This window comes from Anomalospiza imberbis, unplaced genomic scaffold (genome assembly GCF_031753505.1).
Source record: "Anomalospiza imberbis isolate Cuckoo-Finch-1a 21T00152 unplaced genomic scaffold, ASM3175350v1 scaffold_55, whole genome shotgun sequence".
NCBI classification, from domain to species: Eukaryota; Metazoa; Chordata; class Aves; order Passeriformes; family Viduidae; genus Anomalospiza; species Anomalospiza imberbis.
The window spans coordinates 547,744-574,425 of NW_027100162.1; the positions used below are offsets into that span (position 1 = coordinate 547,744).

Consider the following 26,682-nt stretch of genomic DNA (forward strand, 5'->3'; position numbering starts at 1 on the left):
GATGAGTCCCTAAGCCTGGGGCTCGGCCTTCCTCATGGTGAGGGGCACCAAGGAAGGCAACAGTGTGATGGAGACTGCCATGGGCTGGGAACTCACTGGGGGACAAGAGGGAGCAGTTGGGAAGTAAAAGGCAGGTGGGGGAGAGAACAGTTCAGAGAAGGGCTGAGCTACAGCTTGAGCAAGCTGCAAAATGTCATTTGGGGTCATCCCAGATTGATTTCATTTCAGAAGCTATTGAACAAGTTTAATTTTTGGGTGGTGTCATGTTTGCCCTTGGAGGTGTACACTCTGCAAACTTGAGCTGTGTTGCTGAAATGCTCAAGCAGGTCTGTGCTGCAGGTCACCCCATTTCTTCTTTGGCTGATTGCGGCCCGGTGCTGAGCTCCAGCAGAGCCCTGGCACAGCCCAGAGCAGCCTCAGCACCTGCAGAGCCCGGCTGCAAGGAGAGAAACCAGAAAGCGCCCGTCAGCTGAAGGCTCCTGGCCCCTTGTCCCAGCCGCCCGCAGTGCCCAGGCCATGCTGGCCGTGCCCAGAGCTGTGCCCAGAGCTGCCCATCCCTGCTGCCTGTGGGAGCAGAGCAGGAGGGCAGGACATGTGCCCAGCCTGCAGCCGGCCACGGCACATCCAGCCCTCAGCAGCTGCCCAGAGCAGGATGCTCCTGTGCTCGCTGCCATCTCCCCAAAGCTCTGATCCCACCATGCCAAGCAGACCGGACCCACCTCACGCCATCCTCCGCTGGAAGAAAAGCTGGTCCCAAACGATGTCCTCAGCCTTCTCCAAGGGCACGGCCCATCCACGCAACAGCTGCTCCCAAGCATTTCCCCATCCAAACTGGACCCCACCTGGAACGCTTCCTCTAGAAAAACACACAACAAATTATTGAAAATAGATTACAGACAAAAAGGGGAACAAGAAAAAAGGTCAAAAATCTTATCTCTGTCAGGGGCTTAAGGAAGGCCCAACCCCTGCATGCCCGGGAAAAACCCACCCACAGGTGAGGGAAGCCCAGGCTATCTCCCTTCCCCCCTGCACTGCCCTCCAAAATAACGGTGATCCCAAAGCAAACAGGGGCAGTGGAGCAGCCCAAGCCCTTCCTTGCCTGCAAAGCAAAGCAGCCCCTGCACAGGTTCTGGAGTCCCACCTCTGCTCCCACCATGGGGGTTTGTTTGTGTCGGGCTGGCTGCCCCAGCCCCAGCCCGGGGCACGGTGGGTGCTGGGGCTGTTGGCAGGGCCAGGAGCCCACTCCCATTTCATCAGCACCCCAGCCCATCCCCCCAGCCCTGCCAAAAGCAGCCTGGCAGCCGACTGAAGGATCAGCTGCATCTGCCCCAGCAATGGGGGAACCTTTGGTTCCCGGCCAGGCTGTGCAATGCCCAAATCTGGGAGCATCCCCCTGCGTGTGGACTCACCTGCAAATTCCCTGTGGAGCCTGGCTTTGGAGAAGGCGCCAGAATCAAAGTCCATCATCTTCAGCTGCCGGTGACCAGGTGGAGGAAGAGGTTGTCATCCTTGATGTCGTCCTCACTGTCCCCAGCAGCAGCAGCCCCACCTGGTACAGCTTCTCCAGGGCCGCCTCCTCCTTCCCTGAGGTGAGCCCAGGCTGTCAAGGTTCTGCCCAGGGCCCCAGCTGTCAGGGAACCAGGACAAGCAAAACCAGCTCAGATGGTGGCCACCAGTGCTGGGCAGAGCAGCTCAGCTCCAGCACAAGGGCTGCGTGTTCCCATCTGATGACCCCTGGGCAGTGACACAGGCAGGACAAAACCAGTCTGGTTGGCTTTGCCACTGATTGCCAGGACAAGTGTGGAGCTGTTACCTGCCAGGCCCCTGGATCCAACTGTGCACGTTGATCTCTCCCATCTTCTAGGGCAGAAGACCACCCTGCACCCATGGATCACGGAAAAGCTCTTCTAAGGATGGCCTGTCCGAGGGCTGCATGGACAAACACCTCTTAATGAGATCCTGGCACTCTGGGGAAACAAACCAGAAATCACCAGTCAGTTGGAGAAGTTGCCCCCCTGTTCCCATGCCCAGGCCATGCTGGGTGTGCCCAGAGCTGGGCCTAAACTTCCCCATGGATTCTGTGTTTGGAGGAGAGCAGGAGAGCAGGACATGTGCCACCTCCTCAGCAGCTGCCAGAGCAGGATGCTCATGAGCTGCTGCTGTCTCCCAGCACTGGTATTGCCCCCATGGCCAGAGATGAGGACCCACCTTGAGAGAGCCGTCGTGGGAACAAGATCCGCCCCCAGATGATCTCCTGGCCCCTCCTGAACGGGTGCTTCCCCATGACCAGGTGGTACAGCAGGAGGCCCAGGGACCAGATCGTCGCTGCCTCGCCGTGGTAGCGTTGGTGCTGGATCCACTCTGGTGGGCTGTAGGACAGGGTTCCTGTGGAACATAGACAGAGTTCATCAGGGGGACGCTGCTGCTCCCAGAGCCTGGCCCCAGCACCCCATGGCATGTGGGGGCTGCCCCAGTGGAACACAGGGTGACTGCTGCCCTCATACCAGCACCTGGGACTTGTGTACAGACTTGGGGCTGGAAAAGAAGCCACTGGTGTTGGAAGAGGGCAGCAGAAATCCTGGGAAGGCCCAACCATGACACACAAAAGCAAAACTCATCCAGTGGTGGAGAAAGCCCGCTCTACTCCCCGCCTGCACGGCCCCCCAAAAATGTTAACCAGTCAAGGCAAACAATGGGAGCAGAGCAGTCCAAGCCCTTCTCGCCTGCACACCAAACCATCCAGGGCACAGGGTCAGACCCCCCTCTCTGCTACCCCCACTGGGGTTTTTGTCAGGCTGGCTGCCCCAGCTCCAGCCTTAGCCCAGGCCACAGTGGGTGCTGAAGGCTGTCGGCAGGGCTGGAGCTGGCCCCCCTCACACCCCCACCCAAATCAGCTTGGCTCCAGCATTAATCCCATCCTGGCTGCAATAGGGGGAGCCCTGGGGCTGCACCCCGGCTGGGCCATGAGATGCCCAGGAGCATCCCCCGGCAGAGCTCACCTGCAAACTGGGTGTAGGCTGTGTCTTGGAGGAAGGCGCCACAGCCAAAGTCAATCAGTTTCAGCTGCCCGGTGGCCAGGTCGAGCAGGATGTTCTCAGGCTTGATGTCCCTGTGCAGGACCCCGCAGCTGGTGCAGTGCCGCACGGCCTCCAGCACCTGGCGGAACAGCCCCCGCGCCTCCTCCTCCGGCAGGAACCTCCGCTCCGCCAGGAAACCCGACAGCTCCTGGCACCGCTCCGGACGCTCCAGCACCAGCACGACGCTGTCAGGGAGCTCAAGCCACTCCAGGAGCTGAATGACACCAGTGCAGCCAGAGGACACCTTGTCCAGCAGCACGACCTCCAGGGGTGCGCTGGTGCCGTCGGGCTGCGGGAGGAACGCGATGCCGTCAGTGGGGCTGAGGCCGTGCCAGGGCTGGGGAACCCCTCAGCCAGCCCGGGATGCTCTGCATGCCCCGCTCAGCCCATGCCCGCTCTCCCTGCAGGGCTCCCGGCGGCTCCCACCCTGCCGGGCCCCGGCTCCTCGCCACCCGGCACGGCCCGGCTTCTGCCGCTGGCCCCGCTCACTCACCAGCTCGCCCCAGTGCCGGACGCGGTTCCGTGGCACCCTTTTGATGGCCACCTGCAAGCAAGAGAGAGCAGTGGGTTGAGCGCGCCGCCCGCCCCGCCGGGCCCCATCCTCCTCCTCCTCCGCCCCCTCCACCTCCTCCTCCTCCTCCTGCTAATCCTCCTCCTCCTCCGCCCCCTTCTCCTGCGCCCGCCGCCGGCCCCGCCGCTCACCGGGGCGCCGTCCGAGAGCCGCGTGGCTGCGAAGACGCTGCCGAAGCCGCCGCTGCCCAGCAGCGAACCCAGCCGGTACCGCTCCTGCAGGGCCTCCTCCTGCGCCTTCCCTGCGGGCGGGACGGGGCTGTCAGCGCTCGGCCCGGGGCCAGGAGCGGCCCCCGAGCGCCCCCCGAGCGCCCCGGGCCGGCCCTCCCCAGGCGTTCTGTCCCTGGAACGGGACAGCGGCGGCTCGGGGCCGACGGCCGCGCTGCCGAGCGGCGGAGCTCGGGCCGGGGAAGCCGCAGCGGGGGCGGCGGGAGCGGCCGCGCCGCGTGTGTCCTCCGCGGGGCCCGGGAGGAGCCGGGGCTGGGGCCGGGACTGGAGCCCACGTCGGGGCCGGGGCCGGGCTCGGGCCAGGCGGAGCCAGAGGGCGGCGGTGCCGCCCGAGCTCCAGGCACTGAAGCCCGCCCAGCAGCGCCACCGCCAGCACGCCCAGAGCCGGGCGGAGACGAGACCCCGGCGGGACGGCCGGGGACGGGGACGGGGATGAGGACGGGGCAGCCCCGCCGGGGGCCGGGGGCGGGCTGGGGACATGGCCCGGCAGGGGGAGAGGGATACTGGGAGAGGAGGGGACAACGGGAAAGGGAGAGCGGGAGAGGGTGCGGGACAGCAGGAGAGGGAGAGGAGATGCGAGAGGGCACTCAATAGAGTATGTGCTGCCGCTGCCGCTGCTGCTGCCGCTGCTGCCGCTGCTGCTGCCGCTGCAACTGAAGCTCCGGGGCTGTTTGTCCCCGTGTCCGTTTTTCCGTTGCCCGCTCGCCCCCGCGCCCAGCCCCCCGCTCCCCGGGGGCAGCCCCTGAGCCTGTCCAAACACGGGAACTTTGCCCTGGTCAGCCCAGACCCTGAGTCTGGACTCCTACACAGGGGAACAGGAATCCCCTCGGTCGCTGCCATGCATTGTCCCCGCTGAGGATCAAACCCTATCGGGGCACATTCCCTGAGTGCAGAATTTGTACCTGACCCAAGCACTGCACTTACCTCTCCAGCAATGATTAAAAAATAAAAATCTAAAGTCTGTGAGACTCTCCGATAAAAACAGAATGTTACAAATGTTGAGTAGAGGCAACTGCACGTTGTAGTTGGCATCTTAATATAATAAAATTTTTTTTTATTTTTTCTATTTTACAAATCCTGAAAGCATGTTTCCTTAACTGCCAGTACTATTTAGTTTATTGTCAGCTGTGTAGAAGTCAAATCATAACTTTCAAAATAATTCAGGCTAATGCAGTTTAGTAATGGTTAAAAAATGTCTACTTCATACGGCAGCTGGGCTTTGATCAAATCTGTTTGCTGTATATCCAATGGCATATTTTACTAAAATTCCTTTCATCAACGTATGGCCTCATTATTTGATGCACTGTCAGTGAACTCTGTGCAGCACAGTCTGCAGGATTTCATATATAAACTACACTATAGGGAAAGACATGCCGGAAGGATTTTAATTTCCACTTTCAACAAATTGATTTAAAAATTCATTACTATATTCTTGAAGTCTACTGGAGACGGGTTTTTTTAATGCATTGTCCACCTAATTTTGGATCAACATTTTGTGCAGCTAAAATGTAAAGTGATACACATATGAACGTGTACACTGCACAGCAGTGATCATCTGTTGGCCCAATAACCCAGTTATTTTATTGTTAGACTGAACACATTTGCTTTCTTCCTGGTTTTTTTAAACACTTGATTTCATTTAAATTTGGAGTATATGTGACAGAGAATCAGCAGAGTCTCTATAAAAAATCCCACTTGTGAGCTTACACAAGTCATTGACTCAATGGGGACCTGCTCCTCTTGATGGGTTTCCCTCAGGTACTCATCATCACAGCATCTGAGCACTTTAAAAGCTTTAATGTCTCCATTCTCTACCCTCTATCCTTGTTAGAGGTAGCTGGATTTCTTTTAATGCTGCCATAGGAGATGACATCCCTTGGATAACATCACACTAGCCGTCAGGACCAGTACCCACATCCCCCTAGTCACACAGCCAACCTTCTCCACAGGGACAACAGACTTGGAACTCCTGCAGGGAGATCCATGACTCACATACCACTTTTTACAGTGTTTTATTTGTGATTTAAGTGCTTGTGCAAACTGCAGAAAATTACAAGCAATCACAGTTTCATTTTCTATAAAGAACTTCACAGAGCTGTGTAAGGAAAAACACACTGCCAGTATGGGTTCAGACAGCAGGTCATCAAAGCTTTAACAGCCCTGTGTCCTCTGATCATCAATTTTACCATTTTCAAGGGTTACAACATGCTGCTATCTATTCAGAGCTTCAAAAACCTTTCTGTTTGTGACACAGCAGGAATCACTTTATATTTGGTGCAACAGTTGTTTTGCTATTTTTAAGCTGCTTTATGAGGGGTGCTATCATGACAGTTCCTGGAATCTGAAACAGCCATACTGAAAAAGAAACCAAGAATTCATGCATCACCTCCTCCATTCAACACAGAAATACTTCCACTTTAGTTTAAAATCACAATAACTTTCCTGTGTCTTGTGAGGACACAGTGTGCAAGGATGAATCAGTATTTCACTGAAAAAAAGGAAAAAATTTAGATGGTTAACCAGTTAGTTTCCATAACCAGAAGTCCAACATTAAAAAGGCAGGATGTAAAACACTTCTCATTTCCTTTTCCCCTAAGTCATTTGTCCCCTAAGATGATGAGGCAATCTCAATCTTGAGGGACTTCTGAGGTTTCATTCCTCAGGGAATGAAAGGATTGTCAACACTGGAACAGGAGCTCAGAGAAATTGTGGATTCTCCATCTTTGCAGACATTTGAAGCTTGACTGGACATAGCTCTAAGCAATCTAATCCAAAGCTGAAGTTATCCATCCTTCGAAATACAAATAAAATCATATGACTTCCTCATGTCTCCTTCAATCCTAATTTTTCTACTATTTCCTTTAGCAGTTAATGGACAAATTAATAACTGAACTGAATCACACACTGAAGGTCTTGCTCAACATCCAACACCCTTCCACTTAAACTTGGATGTCTGACAGCCATCAAATGACTTTTTCTACTCTCTAGTGACCTTATCTTCCCAAAGACTCTTCTGATAAGGGCAATGTCTACCTGAGCTGCTTACGAATTAACTACTTCACTATTAAAATCTGACTGAAAACAGGATCACTTGTCTTTTATAACACTGTCCAAAAGCTGAAGCAATTCAAGAACTGATCCATAGGCAGATAATCAACCCCTGTACCAAGAATAGCAATGTGTGCATAGGACAAGTGGAGTACACACAGCATAGGTACAGGCACTGCATTAGCTGTATCACTTAATTCAGTATCTCACAGCTTCCACGTACAGTTCACCCACATGGTCCTGGTTTGCCCATCCCGTGAAAACTAAGCCCACAGCTGAGTGTCAAAGTTATTAACATGGTATGTGAAATAAGGCTTTTGCCTGCATGGAGACAAGAGGGGGATTTATTCCAAGATTTCCCCACTGGAGTCTGAAGAAGTTGGGTGAAAAATGCCACTGGATGAATTATTGACACCCAAACCACGCCAATGACTTCTGCTCGCCCAGCACACAAGACCATCTGTGTGTTCCCTCCTGACCTCTCTTTTCTATCCAGATCAGCAGCTCTTTCCTGCCAGTCTGTTATGTCCCAGTGACACCAGGAAGTGGAAGCCATTGTAGTTACCACATTAAATATTTCTCAACATTGCAGGGAAAAAAAACTACTAGAAAGGAATTGGGCTGCATGCTGGCTTAGCTAGAAAAAGAAATGTGGTGGAGAAGATTAAGCTGTGTTTCTATAGCCACAGCTGAGCAGGTGGCAAAGACCCATCACTGGTGCTTGTTCCATAGAGGATTCCACTCCCTGGCAAAACAGTTACTCCTCAAAGAAACCAGGGCTTGAAGATATCCAGGACTCTGCCTGTCAGATGAGCCTTGTGTAAGTTTATGAAGTCTTGGGGTCACTATGATTAACTACCTTCCTTAAGCTGTTCCCCACAAGGCTTTAGTGCTTTTAAACCACTGACCCCTTGAATTAAAGAGGGAGATTTCTCTTTTCACAGCTGTGACTCAACACAGGAAGGAATTCAGAGACATCTGAAAACAAAGCCAGGCAGAATTAGAAACAAAATCCTTTAATGACAGATTTAGCAAGTGATGGGCACAGCTGGAGCTTACAAATACAACTAAGCAAATGAGCATGCGTTATACAATAACCTTACATAGACAGATCCTATGAAGGGCAATTTCCTCACAAGGAATTGCAAAAACCTAACTGCTATGAATAAATCATCAGAAAAACTAGATATTGGCTGTTCAAAAGGAATCTGAGTCTTCGGATCCTTTACCAAACTAAATGGTAACCACCCCTAAAATATGTGACAACCAATTAAGAAACTAAAGCCTTCACTTTTAGTTATTGTCTATTTAAATCACAATACAAAATCAAAATTCCTGTGCCTAGAGAAGAATAAAACACTATTAAGGTAGTTTTCAAAACTTATATAATACCTTTCGTACATTCAACTTAAAATATAACAGTAACTAGTACATACATCATGGAGTCATTGTAAAGAAAATGTGTGCCTACTATTTCTGCTGGGGAAACTGATGCTAAATGTACTCACTAGATATTCTAGGAGGAATTGAAGTGAAAAAAAGAAGTGGAATTAGATAGTAACAGCTAATTATCAGTGTCACTATCTTAAACATGACATGCTTCTTTCTACCCAGTCAAATGGGCTACATGACACAGCAGACTACTTTTAAGAAGCAAGCACAAGTTTGCCGATGAACTTTATAAAGTGCAACAAATATCTTGAAGATAATCAAGCATGAGGAGTTGACCACCTCCACACAGTACTGCAAAGCAAAACAACAATGACTACTGAAAATTCTATTTCCCTTATCTGCCTAGCTGGGGTATGTGACTTGCATTAATGGCACGGGGAATAATGTACTTGCACTCAGCCCCTGGACTGACTGATGTCAAATGAAGTTCAACCATTCATATTAACGGGGATCAGCATTTGTCCGAGGGAATGGAAGCCTCTCGGACCTCAGGGTCATGAATTGACAAGCTATCGAACATTTTCTCTGTAGTGCTGACCATCCTCCATCCCCACTGAGCTCAGCTGTCTGGACTCTTAGTCCCGCTCCAGCTGCTTTGTGCTCCTCCTGAGGCACAGAAAGAGCTCATTACAGATTCTTTCTGTGTAATGTGCAATGAGGGCTGAGGTCTCACAACTCCCTTTCTAGGAAATGCAGAATAGTCACATTTCTCCGGACCCCAAGAAAAACAGAGACATACATGCAAACTGTGAGTTATGTTATTCTGGAGATCTGTAATTGACTAAGCCAGATGGTGACAGAAGTGCCATTAATGCAAAAAAAAAAAAAAACCAAAGCAAAAAAAATAAACAAAAAAAAAAAACCAAAACAAAAAAAACCCAAACCCAAACCACTGAAAATATCTCCTCAAAAGAACAAAGATGACTAATAACTTGTACCAAGAAAATGACTGTTGAATTGCTATTGTCTCACACCACTAATACACTGGCAGGATGCAAAAAGCAGTTTTTCTTACAGATAGATTTTCTGGAAAAATACCTTCTCGCAGAACTTATTCTTGAATGGTTTCAGGATATCTATAAACTCATGGGTTGTAGTCAATCTAATGATCAGCAAGCAGTAACTTCAGACAGCTGATAAAAGTCTGTAGCTGATATTACCCAGTAAAACATTAAAACATGCAAAAGAAACCACTGCAGCAGAGTTTTGGTCTTCTTAATATCAAGTAGAGCAATTCTGGGAGTAAGGACAGTTATAATTTTCACCATCATCATTAATCCTAATAAAATTAAGAAGGGCAATAGTAACAATGATAACCGTAACTTTTTTCCTAAACTTTTTTGGCAACAAAAAGTCTGCCAGATGCAAATTTAAATTTTATGGATGATAAGAAAGTCAGCTGTTTCTAGTGACTTTTACAAGTTATAACCCAGCTCTGGTAGTCAGGACATGCAGAGTGAGTGAATTCAAAAAGCCCACTCAAGCCCTGGCATCTCTGTTTCTTTAGAGGCACCTCAACCACACTCTTGTTTTTCAGAGGAGTTTGTGCAGACATTAAAAACCATAAAGCAATAAAAAGAAAAGAATTCAGCATGCAAGGCCAACCCCAATGAAGGATGAGACAAATGAAAAAAACGAGATTAAAGTAAGTGCATAAAAAATTTCAGTATCATGAGACACTAAACTGACCCATGAACTATAACTTGACCATGTCTCCTTTAATTGTTCCACATAAGGATCTGCTTTCTGAAAAAGAAGAATATCTTTAGCAGACATAGTGCTACAGCCGTTTTTTCCTTTATCAATAGTATATGCGTACTGTAGTGCAAGTTACGGAACTTAAGTTCTACCACAGAAAGAAGCATGTAGGATGTAGGAGACAGACAGCTAGACCAGAAAATGCCTTCTATATGTACCTGGTGAACTACCAGTAGAAGTCACCACAAAACAATGACGATCTATTCCTGACGGTAATATAAGGTGAAATATAAAAGCTAAAAAGGCAAGACTGCAAACTTAGGCAGTCAGTAACTGAGAAAGTATTCACATTTGATATTCTTTCAGCATTAAAGTGGTCTCTCATTTTTCTTTCCTTAGCAATATGGATCACAAAACATATTACTGATTTTCTACATTTAAGCAGTTCTGGGTTTTCTCCACCTTCAACATTAATTTCCTGTTCCAGAAAAATCCTCTCACACAACAACTTGTTACTTAAATAAGAATATAAAAATGTTTGTAATGGCAAAACTAAAGGCTCATCCAGTCTAGTGGTCTCTTTTCAACAGCAAGAAGAAAAAATATAGAACATTTATATACGATATTTCCCTACCCTTAGTGCCCCCCCTCCTCTCCATCTATTTTCAGCTCAGGAGATTTCCTGAGCCTATTGTGGCCTGTCTATTTTGCAACCCCCAAGTAGATATCACTTTCAAGTACTTGTCCAGCATCCCTCTGAGCCCTTGTAAAATTCTTGCATCTGCAACACCATCTGGCAAACAAGTTTATATGTCTGCTACCCAGTGTGTGAAGAACCACTTCCAATACCAATAGTGCAATGTGATAATGTATTAATTTCCCCTCATACACCACCACCTTCATAACATTAGCCAGAAAGTAGCTCCCATTGGGCAATAAAAAAAGGAAAATTCGGATTTAGTTTGATGCTCATCCAACTGTTTCAACATTAGCTGCATGACACATGCTACCTCATTATTTATTTTGTATAATTGTCTCACGGAGTGAGTGGGAAATTAAGTGAAAATTGGTCAAGAGAAAGTTAAGAAGGTGATAGTAGTCATCAGTTCTAATGAGTGTTTGCTGCCAAAGAGAAATATCTTGCTATGGTCACTGCACAAGACGAGATATTTCACGACTAAATCTTTGGTGAGAATCCAGGATCAGCTTTGAACAAACTAAGTTCAATTCAACAGAGTAAGCATTTGCCAAGGCTGGCAAACATGGGGCAAAATCAGAGCTGAGATCAGTGAAAGACAAACCCTTCAGTTTCACAGCCATCAGTGGCTCAGGATTGGTAGCAGAAGGGTTCCCACACATGAACTGGTGAGTACCTGCAGGCAGGTAGGATGGAAAAGGCATCCCAGCACCCAGCAGCTGGGGAGATCTGTCACATCTCTCCTTGACAAGGCCCTTTGCCTCTCTCACGCTGCAGTAAAATTCACTTTTAGTTTACTGAAATGACCAGGATTTCTCATATTCACAACTTTTACTCTAATAAAGGCAGCATGGAGGTGAAGCGTTTTACTTTTGCACCAGTTGATAATGTATCTTCAAAATCTGCTTTCAAAATTACTGAATAATTTAAGAAATGTGCTTTAAGATTTATGTTATAAACTGACTATGAGGAAGTAAGAGTTATAAGCTCTCTTAATCTTCAGGTTTCAAGGTGTGAGTGATGTAAGAAACATCATCTTGCAATACAGAACAGTAAAATTGTGAAGATTTATGCCTTCCGTTGAAACATCTGGTCTTACCCGCCCTTGGTGCCAGAATGGCAGACTGGATGAGCTGCTTGTTTATTCCAGCCAGGCATTTCCCTGACTCCTGGACTTTATGTTAAGGCATGATGAACATCTTACTCCCACTGGAGAATTTTTGCTCTCATGAAGTCAATAGGTCAGAACTTTTGAAATTTACAGCTCGTGAAAGGGATTCCTCCTTTGAGTTTGTTAGATTCTAGTGCATCAGTAGACAAATATAAATACTTAAAACAATTGTACTTTATGTACTCCATACTTGTGCTTCATACAGGCATAGGCATTAATTTAAAGGCCTGTCAGAATGCAACTTCATTAGCAACAGAGTGAATCATGAGGGGTAGGAAATATCCAAAAGGATTGCATCTCACAGAACTACAACAGTAAGCCCTATCAAAAAGTTCCTTTTGTTTTACAACCACAATAAACTTTTCAATTCAGTATTATAAACTGTAATTATCCTGGAGGATCAAACTAGTTGTATTTACTTACTTAGAATTCAGAATAATTTCATTCTTTTTACTACATCTATCAAAAGTCAAATTTTGAGTTAGCAGTGGACCACGATAATGTAAAGGCATTTCTGTTACTGCCTAATGAGTTTCAGAATTGTTTCAAAAAATACACACATTCAAAAGTTCCATGACTTCATCAAAAACTCACATTGAAGCAATGATGAAAAGCATTCAATTTTCTGAAAAAAAGTCTCCACTAGGTTTTAAAACAGAAAAGTTATACTGCCTTTTTCAATTACAGCTACTTGTAAGATTTTCCAGAGGTAGCTACAGTTTGGCTTTGACCCTACTATTGCAAAGTGCCAGAAATACCAAATTATAGCAGGGAAAATGTTGTGTCTGCACACATGTATGTGTTTGTCTACAGTCTGCATGAGCAACTGAAAAACATCCAACATACACACATAGCAAATCGCGTAATTAAAACTTACTGTTATGCAGAAGAAAATGATCATTTAAGTAGAAAATAATGGAAGGACAGCAGAGATTTCTCAGTACTAAACCATAATGCTTCATTTAATGAGTAATCCCTGGAGCATATGGATGTTTACGTCGCTCTGGGCAAGCTCAAGTGCATACACAGACAATTACAATGCTTCAGCTGATGTATGATACCTTGTTAGGCTGCTGTAATGCAGTGACATTCTTTCATGGCCTTACAGAGTGCATTTCTGTATTTGCTTCCATGCCAATACAACCTTTGTCTTTGCAAGATTAAGTGGCTGCATGTTCAAAGTTAGAATGCCTGAATCTGAATACACAAAGCCCTGGAAACTTAAAAGCTGGAAACCCTGTCTGCAATCTCTCTGACTTTGGCAGGTACATTGTCTGCATCCACTCTGCCTTCAGAAAAATAAAATATTAGTAAATTTTTTAAAAAGGACAAGATTTTGCAATAGGAAAATCACAATACAATTTGGTTGCATTGCATCTTACATGAATAATTGCTGGACAGCAGACTTATTTACATGATCCATTGAATACAATTTTTAAAAAATTAATATGTAGATACAGGCTGGAGATTAAGAGTAAATGCTGGCCAATGGCTTCAGAAAGACTCCAGGTTTTGCCTTGGGAGAATGGCAAAAGGAGAAAATATATTGCTAAAGCCTCTCTTCCCACCTCTTTTATACTGCTGCCTCTTGTCAGAATGTAGGGTGCAAAGTTCTGAGACTGGTATTTGGCAAAAGCACAGCTGAAATTATTATAAAAAAAAAAAAAGAGGGAAAAGAAAATCTAATGAAACTGCTTTGCTCAATCACACAGAGCTATTGAACACCTCCTTAATGTTGTTAGTCTTCACTTCTCCATGAATTTTGTGAAAGCTGAAGGCAGTACTTCAAACTATTAATCTTCTATGCTTTTAGACTCTATATACAAATCTTATTTTTCTAGTCCATATTACCGGACAAGGAAAGTTAAAATACAGAGATTATAAACTCTACTGCTTGGTCATATGGGGAACTCTAGAACCTCAGAAATGCCCACACTTCTGTATTTCTTTCTATGTATTTGATCCAAAATTCTGGCTATCAATGTGAAAGGAATTTTAAAGTTCTTCTATTAATAACAATCTAAAGATAGAAAAGATTCACGATTCACAAAAAAGTAACCCACGCACACTCAGATACACACGCAGTATAGATGGCTGTGCTTTGTTCCACAAGAAACTCTTGTGATTCACTGCACCTGAGTATGAGTTTCCAGGTTTCCATGAACTTACTTCTTAAATATTAAAAACATAATGCATTTAAGAAATTTCTTCCTTTTTTTTTTTTTTTTTTTTTTTAATGAAGCCAAATGTAGCAATCAATGGTCATCTATGTTCTGGTTGGCATATTTCACACAAGAGACCCTTGATAATAAACCATGGCTGAAATATCAAAATTCCTTCAAATACTTACCTCTGTTAATGGTAAAAACAGCTGCACTCAAAATCTGCTGCCCTTGATATCACTTACATTCCCACAGGAATATAAATCTCCATGTTTCAAAAAAGGTATTCGTCTCAGGGCTCTGGAGAAACACACAGCTTGTTTGTTTGATGCTGCCTGATAGGATTATTGGGTTAACATGATGAAATACTCTTTTTTTTTTTTTTTGTGAAGCTTATCTAGTCTCACATTATTAATCTGAAAACAGGCCAAAAGAAAAAACAGGAAGAGAAATACAACAAATTCAGAGCTCAAATATGGTCATTTGGGCCACTGCAGATCTTCAATAGAAGCAATTTAGGACGAGACATGGGAATACAGAAAAAGAAACACAATGAAGAGAGACTACTGAAGGCTGTTTCCTATCTGTTAGAAATCAAAGAGGATCAGAGCAAAAATGAAATTGTCTTGTAGCTGAGGTAATAATGTACCTAATGATCTTGAAATGAAATGTTTAAAAAGCTATATTTCTACCTTTCATTTTAAAAGATGTGCATTTTAATCCCATGAGTAATCCAACAATGATAATTGCAAAACTGTAACATATAATTAAATTCAAACCCAAGATCTATTCCACCCTTGAATCGAAATTATTCCTTTCATCATAGTAAAGGCCTGTTGTTTTTAAAACCTAGTGTCTATATTTATTTCATTTAATTCATAAGCCCCTAGTTATTACTGTAATTTTACTCATACGCCGGTTATCTAATGTGTAATGCTATAGCTGTTTGAAGTGTATTTTCCAAAACCAGAACAGAACTAAGACCCAGAGACACATCACTACCTCTTGCAGAAATGTCACTCATGCTATGAATAAAGCATAAGCTTAGAAAAACATCATTACCCACCAAACAAATAGCATTTACTCAACCAAACCCATGTGTCTGGAGCTGCGCTCCCGAGCTAATTGGAGGCAGATTCTTGTGCCATGCCACAGGACGCAACAGCTGAGAAACCTCTCGAGCTGGTCATGGAGAGCTCAGCACGCCGTGCAAGGGGAATTGCCAAACTCTGGGACAGGAGGCAGGGCCAGAAATCCCAGAAAGCAGGGTGTGGATATTCTCAGTTCAGTCAGAGAGAAAAAGAGAAGGTTTTCTAACCAGGCGAGAGCCTGGGAGACAGTTGGGAAAGAATGTAAATAATTCTCTAATCTATCTTGTTGTTCACATTGTTTATAGATGGGTTCTGCCACTGTGCGTCATTCACTGCACACCAGTGGTGTGAGATGTTTTTACTCTAAGACCAATGAAATCAGTCCACACGATGTTCTCTATAAATGGAGCGGTGCATTTGAAATAGATCGGAGTTCATTCTCTTTGCCTTTGATTTGGAGTCATTTTCGTTCCCGTCCTGCTCTACAGTGACAAGTGAGCAGATGCAAAGATAACCTTTGGTTGGAAGGTTCATCTAGAGGCCACCTTTGGCTCAGGGCCTCACTCAGGGCTGTTGTCCAGGCCTTGGCACTTCAGGGACGTGGTTTAGTGCTGGGCTCGACACTGCTGGGTGACCGGCTGGACTGGATGAGCTCAGAGGTCTTTTCCAACAGAAAGGATTCTGTGATTCCATGATTCCATCTGCTGCATTCAGCCAGGTCCATGTTAGCAGCATTCATTTGCTCACAAAGTCTCCTCAGGCCCAGCTCTTGAGGCCTGAGGCTTCAGCTCCTTCAGCTCCTGGCACTCAGCTGCTCGTGCTGAACGAGACACTCGGAGAGAAGAGCACAGTCCATCCAATTCCTTCTGGGACACGGAGAGGGGAGGCTGTGCAAACAGGAGCAGTGTTTGGTGTGGCCTCCTCTCTGCCCTGCACGCCTTTCAGCGCTTTGAAGCAGCCAAGAGCTTTCTCCAAGAGTGCAATGGAGCAGCTGTTCCTGCTGCCGGGTCTGGCTCTCTCCAGTCTCTGACCTTGCCTGCTTTTGTCCCTCTTGCTGTGCCCTCTGCTCCCCCAGGGCTCGGTGGCTGCTGCCCAGGACTGTGGGACTGGCACAGATCCCGTGGTTGAGACCCTCCTTTCTGTGCCCTTGGAGCTGCCTGGGCACAGCAGCCTTTTCCATCTGGAAGCTCCCCATGGACAGGGAGTCCCCAGCTCCGCTCCTTGCACAAGCTCCAGGAGCCCAGGGCTGCCATCTCAAGTCCCTGCTGGCCCTGGGGGCTCCCAGGTGGGCACAAGTGGGGCAGCACAGCCAGCAGGGAGCCTGTGAGTCTCTTCCAGCCCTGTCTGCTCTGAGTTTGGGCCTTGGAGCCTCAGGTGGCCAAAGGCAGCTGCTGCTGGTCCCTGTGTGTGCCCGTGTTCAGCGGTGCTGCTCCATCAGTCTGTGCCCAGCCACGGGGAAAAGCCTCAGCCCTGCAGGGCCAGGAGCTGCCGGGCTCTGCCTGAGCAGCTCAGCCAGAGGGAAGGGAGCTGCTCCCCACGGGAACCAGGAGCAAAGGGCTGGAGCACCTCGCTCTGGGGCAGAGCCCAACTTCTGTGAGGGAGTAACAGAGTTATTCACGTGCACTGGTGTGTCAGCACTGCAGGTGCTGTGCCTGCAAACACATTCGGGATGTGCAAAAGAATTCTGCAACTCTTGGCTGGATCAGGATGTCAGCAGTGCTGAACTCCAGCTTAGTCCAAAGCAAACACTTGACACCTCTTCTCATATCTGCTAGATTTTTTACCGCAGGGTATCCAGAGAAAATTAAACAGAGGAGTAAATATTTTCATTGTTTATCAGAAATGTATCTTATTTTGCTGTAAATCTTATTTTTGCTGAAAAATCTGATTTTTGCTGAAAAATCTTACCTATTTTACATGATGTGTTATCTACTTAAAAAGAAATAGAAAAAAATTTTAAAAATGAGAAAAATATGAAAGAGAAAACAAAAAGAAACAAATGTGTAATGAAATCTTCTGTAACTTTGGATTTAAGAGGTAACTGATCTTTTTAAAAGGAGAACTCATTTACTTTGTGCCTGTTCTGATGGCCTGGATCCATCTTACTGACTGACCCCAGCATTCTTTTTTTAAAGACATTGGGTTTTGTTTCCAATATTAAGATTTATTTTTTTAAATTGGTGTTGAAGCAATAGGAGGATGAGAGATGGATTGTGCATGACTGTGTCTTGAGAACAAAAACATTGCAGTTTGAAACTTGGACCTAAAGTAATTAAAATGAAACTTAGAAATCCCAGTGCATTGTGTGACAGCAGCTTTTCCTATAGGATGTGCAGCATCACAAAGACTTCATCAGTGGGGTTGGGAGTGCTTGGAGCTTTGTCCTGTGCCACTCTGGGATGCCATGAACCAGGACTTCACCTGCCACCAGCCCAGGTCACCCTCTGCCACCGCAGCTCCTTGGACCTTGTGTCCCCAAAGCAGACACAAAGTGTTTCTGCTGCTCCCCCTTTGCACAAACCCACAGAGAGCTGGGATTTTTCCAAGTCTCGTCTCTCCATTGGGCCATATTCCCAAAGAACCAGCAGCACATCCTGATGAATACGGCAAGTTACGTGGATGGTTGTCAGCTCCACTTCCTGCCTAGAAATCCTGAAACTGCTTCTAAATGCTGCGCCTTCAGCTCCTGGACACCTTCTCACACAGAGCTGGGAAAAAAAATCCCCTGGCCATCAGCTAAAAGGTGAGTTATGCCAAAGTTGGAGTACTGTGGGAAATCTCTGTCCCTCCCTGTCCTTTTAATGTATCTGTACATGGCGGTGTGCCTGGATGTGTCTTGTGCACAAAGGAAGGAGCGTGCAAGCAACGGGACTGACACTTTCAGTGTCCATGCTATTCCATACCCATGGGCACAGAGACATTATGGAAACCCTGGCACAGACAGGGCCTTCTGTCCATGGGTAGAGACATCCTAGAGCCCCTGGCACAGACAGGGCCTTCTGTCCATGGATACAGAGACATCCAAGAGCCCCTGGCACACACAGAGCCTTCTGTCCATGGGTACAGAGACATCCAAGAGCCCCTGGCACACACAGGCCTGGCAACACAGGTTGCTTTCCCCACAGGCTGCAGGAGATGAGAACACAACAATTGCCAACACTGACTGAAAGCCACAGCTCCGGGTGCTCCCCATGAACCTCAGCTCTGGGACCACTGTCTGCCCCATGCTTCAGGGGCTGCAGTGGGAGCCCGGCTGGGCTCTGCCCTGGGGCCATCCTGCAGGGACAGCTGCAAACAGGGAGCATTCCCTTGCCACAAAGAGCCAAGCCATGGCTGCAGGGCAGCTGCTCCAGCCCGGAGTGCACTGCCGAGTGCTGTGCTCTGGGGCTGGGGCTCCCCGCACAGGGGACTGGACTGGTGTGCCACAGGAGACAGAGAAGCTGCAGCTTCAGCATAACTGAGGTGGATGCGTGGGCTGGGAAGAGTGGGGAGGCTCAAGGGGATTCACAGAGCTCATCCTGCTGCAAGGACGAGGAAAAGGGAGTGGGAACTCAGCAGTGAGGACAGCTGAGGGCTGGAAAGCAGCTCTGAATGACACTAAAATCTCACTGGAGCTCTGAGACATTGCTGCTCCTCAGCCAGTGACAGGATGAGTCCCTAAGCCTGGGGCTCGGCCTTCCTCATGGTGAGGGGCACCAAGGAAGGCAACAGTGTGATGGAGACTGCCATGGGCTGGGAACTCACTGGGGGACAAGAGGGAGCAGTTGGGAAGTAAAAGGCAGGTGGGGGAGAGAACAGTTCAGAGAAGGGCTGAGCTACAGCTTGAGCAAGCTGCAAAATGTCATTTGGGGTCATCCCAGATTGATTTCATTTCAGAAGCTATTGAACAAGTTTAATTTTTGGGTGGTGTCATGTTTGCCCTTGGAGGTGTACACTCTGCAAACTTGAGCTGTGTTGCTGAAATGCTCAAGCAGGTCTGTGCTGCAGGTCACCCCATTTCTTCTTTGGCTGATTGCGGCCCGGTGCTGAGCTCCAGCAGAGCCCTGGCACAGCCCAGAGCAGCCTCAGCACCTGCAGAGCCCGGCTGCAAGGAGAGAAACCAGAAAGCGCCCGTCAGCTGAAGGCTCCTGGCCCCTTGTCCCAGCCGCCCGCAGTGCCCAGGCCATGCTGGCCGTGCCCAGAGCTGTGCCCAGAGCTGCCCATCCCTGCTGCCTGTGGGAGCAGAGCAGGAGGGCAGGACATGTGCCCAGCCTGCAGGCGGCCACGGCACATCCAGCCCTCAGCAGCTGCCCAGAGCAGGATGCTCCTGTGCTCGCTGCCATCTCCCCAAAGCTCTGATCCCACCATGCCAAGCAGACCGGACCCACCTCACGCCATCCTCCGCTGGAAGAAAAGCTGGTCCCAAACGATGTCCTCAGCCTTCTCCAAGGGCACGGCCCATCCACGCAACAGCTGCTCCCAAGCATTTCCCCATCCAAACTGGACCCCACCTGGAACGCTTCCTCTAGAAAAACACACAACAAATTATTGAAAATAGATTACAGACAAAAAGGGGAACAAGAAAAAAGGTCAAAAATCTTATCTCTGTCAGGGGCTTAAGGAAGGCCCAACCCCTGCATGCCCGGGAAAAACCCACCCACAGGTGAGGGAAGCCCAGGCTATCTCCCTTCCCCCCTGCACTGCCCTCCAAAATAACGGTGATCCCAAAGCACACAGGGGCAGTGGAGCAGCCCAAGCCCTTCCTTGCCTGCAAAGCAAAGCAGCCCCTGCACAGGTTCTGGAGTCCCACCTCTGCTCCCACCATGGGGGTTTGTTTGTGTCGGGCTGGCTGCCCCAGCCCCAGCCCGGGGCACGGTGGGTGCTGGGGCTGTTGGCAGGGCCAGGAGCCCACTCCCATTTCATCAGCACCCCAGCCCATCCCCCCAGCCCTGCCAAAAGCAGCCTGGCAGCCGACTGAAGGATCAGCTGCATCTGCCCCAGCAATGGGGGAACCTTTGGTTCCCGGCCAGGCTGTGCAATGCCCAAATCTGGGAGCATCCCCCTGCGTGTGGACTCACCTGCAAATTCCCTGTGGAGCCTGGCTTTGGAGAAGGCGCCAGAATCAAAGTCCATCATCTTCAGCTGCCGGTGACCAGGTGGAGGAAGAGGTTGTCATTTTTGATGTCGTCCTCACTGTCCCCAGCAGCAGCAGCAGCCCCACCTGGTACAGCTTCTCCAGGGCCGCCTCCTCCTTCCCTGAGGTGAGCCCAGGCTGTCAAGGTTCTGCCCAGGGCCCCAGCTGTCAGGGAACCAGGACAAGCAAAACCAGCTCAGATGGTGGCCACCAGTGCTGGGCAGAGCAGCTCAGCTCCAGCACAAGGGCTGCGTGTTCCCATCTGATGACCCCTGGGCAGTGACACAGGCAGGACAAAACCAGTCTGGTTGGCTTTGCCACTGATTGCCAGGACAAGTGTGGAGCTGTTACCTGCCAGGCCCCTGGATCCAACTGTGCACGTTGATCTCTCCCATCTTCTAGGGCAGAAGACCACCCTGCACCCATGGATCACGGAAAAGCTCTTCTAAGGACGGCCTGTCCAAGGGCTGCATGGACAAACACCTCTTAATGAGATCCTGGCACTCTGGGGAAACAAACCAGAAATCACCAGTCAGTTGGAGAAGTTGCCCCCCTGTTCCCATGCCCAGGCCATGCTGGGTGTGCCCAGAGCTGGGCCTAAACTTCCCCATGGATTCTGTGTTTGGAGGAGAGCAGGAGAGCAGGACATGTGCCACCTCCTCAGCAGCTGCCAGAGCAGGATGCTCATGAGCTGCTGCTGTCTCCCAGCACTGGTATTGCCCCCATGGCCAGAGATGAGGACCCACCTTGAGAGAGCCGTCGTGGGAACAAGATCCGCCCCCAGATGATCTCCTGGCCCCTCCTGAACGGGTGCTTCCCCATGACCAGGTGGTACAGCAGGAGGCCCAGGGACCAGATCGTCGCTGCCTCGCCGTGGTAGCGTTGGTGGTGGATCCACTCTGGTGGGCTGTAGGACAGGGTTCCTGTGGAACACAGACAGAGTTCATCAGGGGGACGCTGCTGCTCCCAGAGCCTGGCCCCAGCACCCCATGGCCTGTGGGGGCTGCCCCAGTGGCACACAGGGTGACTGCTGCCCTCTCACCAGCACCTGGGACTTGTGTACAGACTTGGGGCTGGAAAAGAAGCCACTGGTGTTGGAAGAGGGCAGCAGAAATCCTGGGAAGGCCCAACCATGACACACAAAAGCAAAACTCATCCAGTGGTGGAGAAAGCCCGCTCTACTCCCCGCCTGCACGGCCCCCCAAAAATGTTAACCAGTCAAGGCAAACAATGGGAGCAGAGCAGTCCAAGCCCTTCTCGCCTGCACACCAAACCATCCAGGGCACAGGGTCAGACCCCCCTCTCTGCTACCCCCACTGGGGTTTTTGTCAGGCTGGCTGCCCCAGCTCCAGCCTTAGCCCAGGCCACAGTGGGTGCTGAAGGCTGTCGGCAGGGCTGGAGCTGGCCCCCCTCACACCCCCACCCAAATCAGCTTGGCTCCAGCATTAATCCCATCCTGGCTGCAATAGGGGGAGCCCTGGGGCTGCACCCCGGCTGGGCCATGAGATGCCCAGGAGCATCCCCCGGCAGAGCTCACCTGCAAACTGGGTGTAGGCTGTGTCTTGGAGGAAGGCGCCACAGCCAAAGTCAATCAGTTTCAGCTGCCCGGTGGCCAGGTCGAGCAGGATGTTCTCAGGCTTGATGTCCCTGTGCAGGACCCCGCAGCTGGTGCAGTGCCGCACGGCCTCCAGCACCTGGCGGAACAGCCCCCGCGCCTCCTCCTCCGGCAGGAACCTCCGCTCCGCCAGGAAACCCGACAGCTCCTGGCACCGCTCCGGACGCTCCAGCACCAGCACGACGCTGTCAGGGAGCTCAAGCCACTCCAGGAGCTGAATGACACCAGTGCAGCCAGAGGACACCTTGTCCAGCAGCACGACCTCCAGGGGTGCGCTGGTGCCGTCGGGCTGCGGGAGGAGCGCGATGCCGTCAGTGGGGCTGAGGCCGTGCCAGGGCTGGGGAACCCCTCAGCCAGCCCGGGATGCTCTGCATGCCCCGCTCAGCCCATGCCCGCTCTCCCTGCAGGGCTCCCGGCGGCTCCCACCCTGCCGGGCCCCGGCTCCTCGCCACCCGGCACGGCCCGGCTTCTGCCGCTGGCCCCGCTCACTCACCAGCTCGCCCCAGTGCCGGACGCGGTTCCGTGGCACCCTTTTGATGGCCACCTGCAAGCAAGAGAGAGCAGTGGGTTGAGCGCGCCGCCCGCCCCGCCGGGCCCCATCCTCCTCCTCCTCCGCCCCCTCCACCTCCTCCTCCTCCTCCTGCTAATCCTCCTCCTCCTCCGCCCCCTTCTCCTGCGCCCGCCGCCGGCCCCGCCGCTCACCGGGGCGCCGTCCGAGAGCCGCGTGGCCGCGAAGACGCTGCCGAAGCCGCCGCTGCCCAGCAGCGAACCCAGCCGGTACCGCTCCTGCAGGGCCTCCTCCTGCGCCTTCCCTGCGGGCGGGACGCGGCTGTCAGCGCTCGGCCCGGGGCCAGGAGCGGCCCCCGAGCGCCCCCCGAGCGCCCCGGGCCGGCCCTCCCCAGGCGTTCTGTCCCTGGAACGGGACAGCGGCGGCTCGGGGCCGACGGCCGCGCTGCCGAGCGGCGGAGCTCGGGCCGGGGAAGCCCCAGCGGGGGCGGCGGGAGCGGCCGCGCCGCGTGTGTCCTCCGCGGGGCCCGGGAGGAGCCGGGGCCGGGGCCGGGACTGGAGCCCACGTCGGGGCCGGGGCCGGGCTCGGGCCAGGCGGAGCCAGAGGGCAGCGGTGCCGCCCGAGCTCCAGGCACTGATGCCCGCCCAGCAGCGCCACCGCCAGCACGCCCAGAGCCGGGCGGAGACGAGACCCCGGCGGGACGGCCGGGGACGGGGACGGGGATGAGGACGGGGCAGCCCCGCCGGGGGCCGGGGGCGGGCTGGGGACATGGCCCGGCAGGGGGAGAGGGAGACTGGGAGAGGAGGGGACAACGGGAAAGGGAGAGCGGGAGAGGGTGCGGGACAGCAGGAGAGGGAGAGGAGATGCGAGAGGGACTCAATAAGTATGTGCTTTAGCTGCCGCTGCCGCTGCTGCCGCTGCTGCCGCTGCCGCTGCCGCTGCAACTGAAGCTCCGGGGCCGTTTGTCCCCGTGTCCGTTTTTCCGTTGCCCGCTCGCTCCCGCGCCCAGCCCCCCGCTCCCCGGGGGCAGCCCCTGAGCCTGTCCAAACACGGGAACTTTGCCCTGGTCAGCCCCGACCCAGAGTCTGGACTCCTACACAGGGGAACAGGAATCCCCTCGGTCGCTGCCATGCATTGTCCCCGCTGAGGATCAAACCCTATCGGGGCACATTCCCTGAGTGCAGAATTTGTACCTGACCCAAGCACTGCACTTACCTCTCCAGCAATGATTAAAAAATAAAAATCTAAAGTCTGTGAGACTCTCCGATAAAAACAGAATGTTACAAATGTTGAGTAGAGGCAACTGCACGTTGTAGTTGGCATCTTAATATAATAAAATTTTTTTTTATTTTTTCTATTTTACAAATCCTGAAAGCATGTTTCCTTAACTGCCAGTACTATTTAGTTTATTGTCAGCTGTGTAGAAGTCAAATCATAACTTTCAAAATAATTCAGGCTAATGCAGTTTAGTAATGGTTAAAAAATGTCTACTTCATACGGCAGCTGGGCTTTGATCAAATCTGTTTGCTGTATATCCAATGGCATATTTTACTAAAATTCCTTTCATCAACGTATGGCCTCATTATTTGATGCACTGTCAGTGAACTCTGTGCAGCACAGTCTGCAGGATTTCATATATAAACTACACTATAGGGAAAGACATGCCGGAAGGATTTTAATTTCCACTTTCAACAAATTGATTTAAAAAATCATTACTATATTCTTGAAGTCTACTGGAGACGGGTTTTTTTAATGCATTGTCCACCTAATTTTGGATCAACATTTTGTGCAGCTAAAATGTAAAGTGATACACATATGAACGTGTACACTGCACAGCAGTGATCATCTGTTGGCCCAATAACCCAGTTATTTTATTGTTAGACTGAACACATTTGCCTTCTTCCTGGTTTTTTTAAACACTTGATTTCATTTAAATTTGGAGTATATGTGACAGAGAATCAGCAGAGTCTCTATAAAAAATCCCACTTGTGAGCTTACACAAGTCATTGACTCAATGGGGACCTGCTCCTCTTGATGGGTTTCCCTCAGGTACTCATCATCACAGCATCTGAGCACTTTAAAAGCTTTAATGTCTCCATTCTCTACCCTCTATCCTTGTTAGAGGTAGCTGGATTTCTTTTAATGCTGCCATCGGAGATGACATCCCTTGGATAACATCACACTAGCCGTCAGGACCAGTACCCACATCCCCCTAGTCACACAGCCAACCTTCTCCACAGGGACAACAGACTTGGAACTCCTGCAGGGAGATCCATGACTCACATACCACTTTTTACAGTGTTTTATTTGTGATTTAAGTGCTTGTGCAAACTGCAGAAAATTACAAGCAATCACAGTTTCATTTTCTATAAAGAACTTCACAGAGCTGTGTAAGGAAAAACACACTGCCAGTATGGGTTCAGACAGCAGGTCATCAAAGCTTTAACAGCCCTGTGTCCTCTGATCATCAATTTTACCATTTTCAAGGGTTACAACATGCTGCTATCTATTCAGAGCTTCAAAAACCTTTCTGTTTGTGACACAGCAGGAATCACTTTATATTTGGTGCAACAGTTGTTTTGCTATTTTTAAGCTGCTTTATGAGGGGTGCTATCATGACAGTTCCTGGAATCTGAAACAGCCATACTGAAAAAGAAACCAAGAATTCATGCATCACCTCCTCCATTCAACACAGAAATACTTCCACTTTAGTTTAAAATCACAATAACTTTCCTGTGTCTTGTGAGGACACAGTGTGCAAGGATGAATCAGTATTTCACTGAAAAAAAGGAAAAAATTTAGATGGTTAACCAGTTAGTTTCCATAACCAGAAGTCCAATATTAAAAAGGCAGGATGTAAAACACTTCTCATTTCCTTTTCCCCTAAGTCATTTGTCCCCTAAGATGATGAGGCAATCTCAATCTTGAGGGACTTCTGAGGTTTCATTCCTCAAGGAATGAAAGGATTGTCAACACTGGAACAGGAGCTCAGAGAAATTGTGGATTCTCCATCTTTGCAGACATTTGAAGCTTGACTGGACATAGCTCTAAGCAATCTAATCCAAAGCTGAAGTTATCCATCCTTCGAAATACAAATAAAATCATATGACTTCCTCATGTCTCCTTCAATCCTAATTTTTCTACTATTTCCTTTAGCAGTTAATGGACAAATTAATAACTGAACTGAATCACACACTGAAGGTCTTGCTCAACATCCAACACCCTTCCACTTAAACTTGGATGTCTGACAGCCATCAAATGACTTTTTCTACTCTCTAGTGACCTTATCTTCCCAAAGACTCTTCTGATAAGGGCAATGTCTACCTGAGCTGCTTACGAATTAACTACTTCACTATTAAAATCTGACTGAAAACAGGATCACTTGTCTTTTATAACACTGTCCAAAAGCTGAAGCAATTCAAGAACTGATCCATAGGCAGATAATCAACCCCTGTACCAAGAATAGCAATGTGTGCATAGGACAAGTGGAGTACACACAGCATAGGTACAGGCACTGCATTAGCTGTATCACTTAATTCAGTATCTCACAGCTTCCACGTACAGTTCACCCACATGGTCCTGGTTTGCCCATCCCGTGAAAACTAAGCCCACAGCTGAGTGTCAAAGTTATTAACATGGTATGTGAAATAAGGCTTTTGCCTGCATGGAGACAAGAGGGGGATTTATTCCAAGATTTCCCCACTGGAGTCTGAAGAAGTTGGGTGAAAAATGCCACTGGATGAATTATTGACACCCAAACCACGCCAATGACTTCTGCTCGCCCAGCACACAAGACCATCTGTGTGTTCCCTCCTGACCTCTCTTTTCTATCCAGATCAGCAGCTCTTTCCTGCCAGTCTGTTATGTCCCAGTGACACCAGGAAGTGGAAGCCATTGTAGTTACCACATTAAATATTTCTCAACATTGCAGGGAAAAAAAACTACTAGAAAGGAATTGGGCTGCATGCTGGCTTAGCTAGAAAAAGAAATGTGGTGGAGAAGATTAAGCTGTGTTTCTATAGCCACAGCTGAGCAGGTGGCAAAGACCCATCACTGGTGCTTGTTCCATAGAGGATTCCACTCCCTGGCAAAACAGTTACTCCTCAAAGAAACCAGGGCTTGAAGATATCCAGGACTCTGCCTGTCAGATGAGCCTTGTGTAAGTTTATGAAGTCTTGGGGTCACTATGATTAACTACCTTCCTTAAGCTGTTCCCCACAAGGCTTTAGTGCTTTTAAACCACTGACCCCTT

At 49.4% G+C, this 26,682-nt stretch overlaps 2 pseudogenes; one reads left to right on the forward strand and one right to left on the reverse strand.

The window, feature by feature from the left end:
* The window catches only part of LOC137467236 (zinc finger protein 252-like), a 158,569-nt pseudogene that overhangs the window by 55,301 nt on the left and 76,586 nt on the right, over positions 1 to 26,682 (forward strand).
* LOC137467245 (serine/threonine-protein kinase pim-1-like) lies at positions 1,840 to 22,726 on the reverse strand (annotated as a pseudogene).